Source organism: Anopheles arabiensis (assembly GCF_016920715.1).
Source record: "Anopheles arabiensis isolate DONGOLA chromosome X unlocalized genomic scaffold, AaraD3 X_pericentromeric_contig0031, whole genome shotgun sequence".
Classification (NCBI taxonomy): domain Eukaryota; kingdom Metazoa; phylum Arthropoda; class Insecta; order Diptera; family Culicidae; genus Anopheles; species Anopheles arabiensis.
In genome coordinates, this window is record NW_024412109.1 from 72,501 (window position 1) to 80,000 (window position 7,500).

Below are 7,500 nucleotides of genomic sequence, written 5' to 3' on the forward strand. Positions count from 1 at the left end.
TGCACGCATGGAACATGGTGGCGGGAATCATTGCTAGAACCGAACGGCGCCTCTGCGCGATGTACAAAGCCCAACAGGAACCTCGTATCGGCTGCCGAGCCGGAGCTTGAACAACTTGGACTTTCACCTCTAATTTATATCAACTCACCACTCCCCGAGGGATCCGCAGAATTGCTTCTGGGTCCCGTATCGTTATTTGCGATTCGTGTTTGCATTACACTACATTGAACTATTCCAACTTGTTTATCCGCATGGCGAACATTTGCTGCATAGAACATTTAAGTTCCACTTCGCTCTCCCCTACGTGGGTCTGAGCTTCGCTCTCAGGGAAAAAATATGCCACATTTGGTAGGGAGACCCGGTTTCATCACGCTTTGTGCCCTGCACCATATATACCCTCATAAATTTATTCATTGGATTAGATCCAAGGAACACCAGATCATGCACCACTACCCATAATAGCTCATCGAGCTTAGCGTGAATCCTTCGGGTTTCCCTAAGAAGTTCGATTGGTCTTGCAGAGTTTAAAGACAACGAAGCTTAGTTTCAAGCAATGGTTAATATACGCGTATTCAAAACCCTTAGCTGTTACAACTTTTTTACTAGAAACCATCACGACGAAGTCTTTGGGTCCGTAGACCCGTGATGTACTGCTCCAGGGAACGTTTTTATAGGGTGGAAGCTCAAAATCATAGGTTAAAATCATCGGCAGAGCCCACCAGACACCACTTTTGCTTCATTAGTTCGGACTATAGGCATACGACGATTTTTATCGCGGAGGGGACGTATGACCCAAACGGGGGCTTAATGACCCACTGCCACTGCAAACCATGCTCCTACGACTAAATAGAGGTAAAACTACGATTTGGTGCAATCTTCATGTTTGACCTCGTAGCAAGGTACCCTCCCTATAGTAGGCAATGAGCAAATGATCATAATCCCAGGAGGGCAAAAATGGGAACCCGAAAGGAAAGCGCTGTTGGCGCGCCTAAGCTACTGGCCCGTAGAGTAAAATGGTACCCCCAACAAAGTTGTCGATTGACATTCTGATTGCACTTTTATCATCTAGGGTGCGTTCCTTACACGTTTTGAGGGGTTTTAGCGAAAAACATGTTTTGAGCCACACGAGCTCTCCGGCCCGCTCGGTGCACATTTTTGAAAAAAGCTAGGAGCTGCCCCTAGGTTCGGGGTGTCACAAAATATTGAAAAGTGGTCAAAAACCGCTATCCAGAATCGGATGTAGAATCATTAGACGAACTTAAAATTGTTCTACGACCAATGTCTGCGACGTTTAGTATTCAAGATATGGCCCGCCCTAGGTCTGACCTGGCATTTTCGTGAAAATTTAAAGCATGGCCATAGGGACGGGTAAAATAGCTATTTTGAAGCAAAAACCACCTCACTTTAAATGGCCATAACTTTTGAAAAACAAGAGCTAGGGTGCGTTCTCGACACGTTTTGAGGTGTTTTAGCGAAAAACATGTTTTGAGCCACACGAGCTCTCCGGCCCGTTCGGTGCACATTTTTGAAAAAGCTAGGAGCTGCCCCTAGGTTCGGGGTGTCACAAAATATTGAAAAGTGGTCAAAAACCGCTATCCAGAATCGGATGTAGAATCATTAGACGAACTTAAAATTGTTCTACGACCAATGTCTGCGACGTTTAGTATTCAAGATATGGCCCGCCCTAGGTCTGACCTGGCATTTTCGTGAAAATTTAAAGCATGGCCATAGGGACGGGTAAAATAGCTATTTTGAAGCAAAAACCACCTCACTTTAAATGGCCATAACTTTTGAAAAACAAGAGCTAGGGTGCGTTCTCGACACGTTTTGAGGTGTTTTAGCGAAAAACATGTTTTGAGCCACACGAGCTCTCCGGCCCGATCGGTGCACATTTTTGAAAAAGCTAGGAGCTGCCCCTAGGTTCGGGGTGTCACAAAATATTGAAAAGTGGTCAAAAACCGCTATCCAGAATCGGATGTAGAATCATTAGACGAACTTAAAATTGTTCTACAACCCCCAGTCCGACGCCTCGTATTCGAGATATAGCACTTTGTAGGTCTGACCGAGCAATTTTGTACTGAAATGTATGGCGGACATGTTATTCATTAAACAACATTAACTTGCATCGTGCCCTACTTCATCGGCACAGCTACTATCGACTATCTATTGTTGAAATGGATTGAGTTTGACCATTTTAGCTCTTTTCTTATGCCGTGCACCAACAGTGTGTACCGATCAGGGAAAGTACACTACGTACGCGTTCATGGATGTATATGTTGGTACAAGTTGCCGGTCGGAATAGCAGTGCACCAAAACTGTGTACCGATCAGGAAAGTACAAGACGGAGGGCGCAGCCCGAGCGTACGCGTTCATAGATGTCCATGTTGGTACAACCTACATGTACGTACCTTGTTTTTGTATCAAAAGTTCCAATAAAGTGTTTGTATGCTTAAAATGCTTATCTCAACCGGTCACCTTTTGGCCTGCCCTTTTATAGACAGAAACCTAGAACGATACTCGCGATGTTTGTGTTTTTCCATTCGCCCGGGACGACGAAATGAGCTCTGTGCACATCGTGCAGAAAACTGTCTCCTCCTCGTATGTTTTGTCCCTCCACGCATATAATCACCCACATTTGTGTTCAACACGGACGGCGCAGCCCGAGCGAACGCGTTAATGTTTATGTTTGTGCACACTAAAGTTACAATCCTAGGATTTGGTTATTGCGTCGCAGTGCCCGACCGTCGCGGACACCATTCTTGGACAAAAGTCCAAGTACGTAGAGTACATTCCCTAGGTATGTGCCCGTTCGTGACTTTCGTTGCGTGCTTACAGACACGCTTGGGTATGTTTACCATACAAGGTTTACTAGGAAAACCTGGGAAGGACGCTTGCCCTCCCGTTGCGGACACCATTCTTGGAAAGAAGTCCTGCTACGTAGCGTTCTTTAATGTACTTGATCAGTTTGTATTGCATTTGCTTTGTGCAATTGACTTTTGCTAATGCTCACTAAGGGGTGTTCGTTTGCGATGTGTATGATAAGCAACTGTCTATTCTAACCAGCAGTTAAATAACACTTTTCACCCAAATCATAGGAACGTAGAGTACTTTCCCTGATCGGTACACAATTTTGGTGCACCTCTAACTTCGCCAGCACTTTATCGTTACGTTTTGTGCACAACCTTGGGACATGGTGTAAGTTTCATCATTGTTATGTTTGATTCGGTTTATTATGATTGAAAAATACGCTACGTCCTAGAAATCTGAACTCGAATACTTTTGCCACGTTGCGCAAAAAGCTACTGAGCAACTCCTAGCCGTTTACCGATTTAAAATTTAATTTTCGTTATTAGTTTTAAAAATACGCTAAGTCCCAAAAATCTGAACTCGAATACTTTTTCTATGTGCCGCCAAAAGCTACTGAGCAACGCCTAGGTTGGTACATTTTGGTACATGGAGTGTATGCGTGCAGGCGTACTGCCGTGCTGGACCGGAAAATCGCACTTGCTACTAGAACGTAGAGTAATTCCCCTAGATAGGTGCTTTTGCATGCCTCTGTTCGACGTCCATGCAACTTGGAACGTGCGACACACGTAGCTAGGCTTCTCCATACATATTCCCTAGGGTAGCACCAAATTGCACACTTTCAGGGGTATATTTTGGTACGGTGTACTGTGCATGGTACAAGTATCATTAGCTCGTGCAATTTATTTTGCATCAAGTTGCGATTGCTGGTGCGTCGAGATAGGAGTGTTTCGCGACTTTTGCCAAGCTTTGGTGCCATTTTGTGAATAATTAATGTTCTAGCCACAATAAACGTGCAACATAATGCCAATAACGAAAACGCCATTTTCAAGGGACTTCCAGTCAAAATGTTTGCAATCAGCGCTTTCCTGTCGAGTTCAGGATTTGGGACTGAGCGTTTTTTTTTCACGATCCAATCAAACGACCAGTTCGTGAATAAACAATTCATACAACAGTGCATCCCTTCAAAGTAGAAAAAGCCGAATGCTAGGGAGCTCCAGTCAAAAACGTTGTCATTGGCGCTTTCTTCTCGAGTTCAGGATTTGGGACTTAGCGTTTTTCACGATCCAGCCAAAAGACCAGATCGTGAAATAAACGATTAATACAACTGTACTAGTACATCCCTTCAACTGAAGCAAGCGCACCATACATGACCCGTACGCTAATCATCCAAGCACATGACACGTCAACTAAGTCAACACATAATACAACTTGGAAAACTAACGGGTAAGTAGGTCATCTCGTACACGACGACACACCGACCAAACCAGGTCAACACGTCACATGCACAAGACATCCTACTACCAAGGCCGACCACCTCGACACACGACCTGTTAACCGAACATGGTCAACACCATCATGTGCAAGGCAACCGGGCCAAACGGGTCAACTTATACAACTTGTAACGAGCATGTGTAAGCTTACTGGTGTGGTCCGCACGGTCCTCACATCAAGACAATCAAGTCGAGAACGAGGCACGCCGACAAGCTCATTAGTGTTAAGTGTCCTTCTCCATCCTATGTCAAGTCACTCGTCTGACACGGAAGAAGCCAACTCTTGTCCACTAGTATAAAGGAACGGTCTCCAGACCAGGTCAAGTCACTCGTCTGACAAGGAAGGAGCACGCACCAAGCTTCACCAGAGCACGGTACCACGGTCCCCAGACCAAGATGGTTAGTTACGCCAACGAGGAAGGGGCACGCGTTCCCTTGCTACACTCAACTTAGTACACTCATGCTCTCACAAGAGTATCCCCTGTGTCGACGTGGTCCCCAGACCAAGACGAGCTTGCGCACATCGAGGAAGGGGCACACGGACAAACCACCAAGCATGGGTCGCCTGAGAGGATCGATGCGAACGCATCTCTACAACTCGCAGCTCCCAGCCTGAAGTCCCGTCGTTTGCGGGCGGTTGATAGGTGTCGAAACTAGGTATATCCACGTTGGGCAGAGCTCAAGCCAACGGCGTTCCCAGTTACGGTACTAACACGTGCAGCGAACTCCACTCATTGCGGCCTAGGTATAGCGGGATGAGACGCCGGGCTGCAGACGCAGACTCCAACGGATCTCAGAGGGTTGTTAGGCCCGCTAGCTTCCGAACACCTAATGGGTTTGAGAAGCGCTATCAGCTCGGATTGGCTACGACCTTAGAGGCGTTCAGGCATAATCCAGCGGACGTAGCGTCATACCAAAGTCCGGTCGGACTAGTATTGAGCCAGTGGTCCGTACCTGTGGTTCCTCTCGTACTGCACAGGAATTCCGTTAAGATAGCGACTATAAGCACACACCAGTAGGGTAAAACTAACCTGTCTCACGACGGTCTAAACCCAGCTCACGTTCCCTTGAAAGGGTGAACAATCCTACGCTTGGTGAATTTTGCTTCACAATGATAGGAAGAGCCGACATCGAAGGATCAAAAGCCACGTCGCTATGAACGCTTGGCGGCCACAAGCCAGTTATCCCTGTGGTAACTTTTCTGACACCTCTTGCAGCAACCGTTATAACCAAAGGATCGTAAGCGCAGCTTTCGCTATCCCGAAGTGTACTGAACGTTGGGATCAAGCCAGCTTTTGTCCTTATGCTCAGCGTGTGGTTTCTGTCCACAGCTGAGCTGACCGACACCTCCGTTACGTTTTGGAGATGTACCGCCCAGTCAAACTCCGCACCTGGCACTGTCCATGACGTGGACCGAAAGGACCCGTCCAGGAGTCTTCGAGCCGGGCGGCGCGCGGAACCGGGGCAAACGTGACATCATAAACGATCGACCGCGCAGAAGCAGTGCACCACGAATGCACCGACGTACGCAAGCTTGTATGCGGCCACGGCTCACGGTCGGACAAGCGTAACACGCTACACACGACGATGCTACGCAGTCCCTGGCGGCACCACCCAGCGACACACTGGACGCTGAGCGAGAAACACGGCGCATTGGGCGCGCGCAGGCGAACCGCCGCCACAGCCCCCGGAGGAGGTGCGCGCACGATCCGACCTGGGGCCCGCGCTTGTTCCACCCAATCATGTAAGTAAGGCAACAGTAAGAGTGGTGGTATCTCAGAGGCGAGCTCCACGAGGAAGCCCTCCCACCTATGCTGCACCTCCTAGATCGCCTTACAATGCCAGACTAGAGTCAAGCTCAACAGGGCCGCTAGTGCATCCAAGCCCGTGCCTTGGCTGTGGTTTCGCTAGATAGTAGATAGGACAGAGGGAATCTCGTTAATCCATTCATCCGTCACTAATTAGATGACGAGGCATTTGGCTACCTGCCCAGAATCGGTGGAAATCTTGCATAAGACAGACGTGATCAACCCCGGTAGTGTGAGATTCCACTCACTAAAACCCGGTGGGCCTTCAAGCTGCCCCGAGTGGATACCCGTTAGGTAGTACGACGTCACGCGGGCGGTGGATGTCCATCATCCCAGGCAGACGAATGGCTTCAACAGCTGGTGATTAGCCACTGCTCAGCCTCTCGGCGATGAGCGCTTCGATGAACTACGATGAACCTTGTCGTTACTCGTCGTCACTGTCGTTGGCAAGGCCAACGATGTTGGCGAGCAAAGCACGTCGTTCGCCCTGTTCGATGACGTGTCTTCGATGTTGTCGAATCATAATCGCCGTACTGCTTGATGAACCATGTATATCTGTTAGCAGACATAACTCGATGATGTTCTCCGGCGTTAACTCGTCGACTTGATGCTGAAGTCTGATGATCAATTCACGATGACGTACACAATGGAATATCGTGTGTTCGGCGTCTCAGGTTCCTCGCACGCATCACAGCGGCGAACCATAACAGCATCCATGAAGCTGGTAGGCGTAGCCATGGCTGGAAAGAAACTGAGAAAGAAAGAAATCTACACCACCAAATCTTCTACTTATCCATCTGTTGACGTCCGGTATGAGATGTATGTCCACCGACCGTGAACACTCATCCCATTCTCGTTGCCATCGTTCCATAGTTGTGACACGTTCCATGTTACGTGCAACCGATCCGGCGATGTTCTCTGCTCGTCTCCGATGAAAAGTCCGAGTCCTCGTCCAGGAGGAGATGAAGCGGATCACCGCAAGCACGCAGACTGCATCATGAGAAGTTGTCCTGAAAGAAGAGATAACTCGCGGACTACTGGTTGAAACCGACGTAGCCATTGTCTACGGTTAGCAAATCTAAGGGTATGACACCAAATGGGCGAGGCATACCGACCTTGCCACAACAGTAAGAGCAATTGCTCGCCTAGCATTACTACTCGGACCTGCCTATTAGGCATCATCCTTACCAAGGCATAGCTTCGTCGCCTTCCACCGCATACCTGATGTGTAGCGTAATCGAGGCGGTCATCCAGGACCATCCCCAAATACTTTAAGCTGCGCGACGAATGTACTACGTGATCACCTACCCTGATAGCCCCATGCTGTATCCTCTGATGGAACTGACCATAATAAACTCGGTCTTGGTCGGGGCATTAATCCGTTGTCGGTCATC

At 48.3% G+C, this 7,500-nt stretch overlaps 1 pseudogene; it reads right to left on the reverse strand.

Annotated features, from left to right (window-relative positions):
* Positions 1-4,839: 4,839 nt before the first annotated feature.
* LOC120908124 overlaps positions 4,840-7,500 on the reverse strand; it is a 7,699-nt pseudogene continuing 5,038 nt past the window's right edge.